The 3,001-nt window shown below is 45.9% G+C and overlaps 1 pseudogene across 1 annotated transcript; it reads right to left on the reverse strand.

The window, feature by feature from the left end:
• Positions 1 to 334: 334 nt before the first annotated feature.
• Positions 335 to 2,085, reverse strand: LOC308522927 (mitogen-activated protein kinase kinase kinase 7-like; annotated as a pseudogene). Its single transcript has one exon. The product of its transcript is annotated as a mitogen-activated protein kinase kinase kinase 7-like (transcript).
• Between the last annotated feature and the right edge of the window lie 916 nt (positions 2,086 to 3,001).

Raw genomic sequence — 3,001 nt, forward strand, 5'->3', positions numbered from 1 at the left:
TTGTAGTTAGTTTGATAACACCTGGTTTTGTTACGCTAGCCTTCACACAAAGAGCATGCACATACAGCCACGACTCACACATCTGTTTTGAAGTTAATTGAGAACTGCTGCTTATTCAAGTCACAGAGGGCCCCATGTTACTCAAGGAGACAGTTGAATTGCATGTCCACCATGAGAAAAGGAAAATAAATGATGAAACAAATGCAGCAAATATAGGCAATTGGCATTCAGAACACACCAAAAAGCTAACACATATTGTCATTATAAAAGTTTTCTTTCTTAAAAAAAAAAAAGTCTTTCCTTGCATATTTTAAAATGTAACGGTCCTAGAGAATCATAAAGTGTCTTGTTGTTTTTGCTGCTGACTTCTGATGACCTCTCATTGTTTATGGCATTGCTGGTAGTAAGTAGAAAGGCTTTTGTTTTCATCTAAAAGCTTTTCATGTTCCTGTACCAGACGAGATGCATTTTGCTGGTCCTTTTCTTCCTGGTCCAGTTCTGCAACTAGTTCTTGCTTTCTCTGTAATAATAATGCAATTTCTGTTTGAAATTTCATATATTCTTGTGCCATTTTACAATGCTGTTCAAACACTGCCATAGATTCTTTGGCGTTTGGGCATGGTGCTAGAGGCTAGTGGCCCAGGGTAAGATAAGCCATTCGGACGGAGTTATCTGATCCCTTGGTATCTGAGGAATCATCAGGAGCCCATGGGTGACTTCGAGCTGACTTTTCTGCGGTTGGTCCTGAGGTAGTAGTGATCATTCTGATGCTAGGACTGGATGACTTACTGCTCACCTGACGAGGTTCTGTTCCAGCAACCATCAAGTCTTGGGTGGATCGACGTCTTGGCTGTCCGTTGCCTGAGAGGATGATCTCAGGGATATCCAGAATGTTGACAGATGAAGCAGTTTTCTGATGGCCCCCTTTAGGCTTTGGACAGGTTGTGGTTGCAGCAACCCTGGCTTCTATTTCAGACATGTCAGCACTCATCCTCTTGCCCTCGGAGGTTGGGGACAAGCTCTCTACACTGTTCCCATGGAAGCTAAACAGCCAGGTTCACTCTGTTGCTTTGCCTGATTTTTCAACAATTTTGATTCTAAGCGTTTAATAGTATCATTTGTGGAAGGAACTTGCTCCATATTAGTGTCACTTTTATTACTGGTATTTGTAGAAGCAATATCTGTGAATGAGCCTGTACTGGTGGCCGAGGTGCTCTGTCCCTCATCTGAGTACAGACAGGGGTACTGCAGGGGCTCATCCGCTCCTGCAAAGTACCGCATGAAGCGAGCCATTATTTTCACGATCTCCTCCATTGAAGAGCATAGAGAAGGATCTTAGACCAACAGCGATCATCAGGCTCTCAACGGGCTTAGGTGAATTTTTGATCAGTGGTGGTTGAGTACCATTAGGAACAGCCCACATGATACGGAAAGCTGGGCTACCAATCTCATCAGTTTCCCACATGCTATCACTTCCCAAAGGGTAATACCCCAGCTGTGGAATACCATTTTTCACTATAATTGCTACCTTCAAAGACTTCAGGTGCCATCCAGGCAGCACTCACCTTGTTAATGGTCATGTGTGTCTGAATGTCACAGGCTGTACCCAGATCACAGATTTTTAAAACTGTCCCCCCTGCGACCAGCAGACGGTTTGGTGGGTTCAGGTCCCTGTGAATGAGAGCTTTGGGCTGCATGCTGTGAAGATAAGCCACTCCTTGGGAAGACTGTAACCACCAGCTCACAGCATGGGCAGCAGTGTAGTATGGCAATGGTTCAGCATCAGGTGGCACATGATATAAAGAGCCCCCTTCAGCATATTCCAGCACAAGACACGCTGGATTCAAACAGGCTCCATATCGCTTTACAATATTTGGATGGTGCACACGGGATAACTGCCGAAGCTCTACAATAAAAGCTTGCCTCTCAGACTCACTTTCTACTTGTTTAATAGGAACATTTTTTGCTCTCCACTTAGCTTAGCAAACTACTCCAAAGGCTCCTCTTCCAACAACCTCTTCCACCTCGATCTCCTTATAGTAGATTTCTTCAAAGTTGAGGACTTGGGAGGGGGTTTCCGATCATGTCACTGGCCGAAAAGGAGAAGGAGGAGGAAGTGGCAGGGACTGTAGACGTGATTCTGGAGGAGCACGAGGGGGTGGGAGGGTGGGAGTAAGACCCGCGACCACCCACCTCCAGACGGTCCTTCAGCAGCCACGCGATCCTTGGAGGGGCCAGGGGCAGCAGTCACAACTGAGTCCCTGCTCTGGTTCCGCTCTCAGTTATCTTTTAATGCAAAATAAACATATCCAGTGGCTTAAAACAACAGCCATTTAATTAGTTTTCAAGACTATGTTGTCTGGGCCCCACTGGGTTTCTCTTTCTCTACACATGCCCTTGACCAGCACTGGAGTCCTCTCAGGGCCCTCCGGGGCTGGACTCTCAAGGTGGGTCCCTCACATGAGTGCCCATGGGTACTGGTTGTGGACTGCTCATCGGTGCTTGCTTCTTCCCCTGTGGCTTCTCTCGGGGACCTGGCTTTCTCATAACATGATGACTATATTCCAGGTGATGTAGATGGAAGGTGCCTGTCCTCTGAAGGCCAGGGCTGTGAAGGTCACTTCCACTGCATCCCATTGGTACCCAATTACAAGGAAGGGCTCTTTACAAGGGAGGTGAAATCAACTCTACCTCTCAACCTGGGGTAGCACATATTCACAAGTAAGAAAGGAATTGATGGCGGCTGTTTTTAGAGACGACCTACCATAGACCCCAGTAGAACCCTCAGTTTCATATTATCTGCTATTTGGCTCTACTCAAAACCTTGGTGGTACTGCTGTTATTTATGGAAACTGATGGGTTAACTGACCATTCTTCTATGGCGGAAGTTAGTAAATCAGGATCTGTGAAGCTTCTGCATATGTAAGCAAAGTTTTGTACAGCTGCGATTTTTATTTGGGAGAAAAAAGCAGTGGTGCTTAGCAGTCAATTACTTAGGTTC

The sequence above is a fragment of the Myotis nattereri genome, assembly GCF_964212035.1.
Source record: "Myotis nattereri genome assembly, chromosome: 8".
NCBI lineage: Eukaryota > Metazoa > Chordata > Mammalia > Chiroptera > Vespertilionidae > Myotis > Myotis nattereri.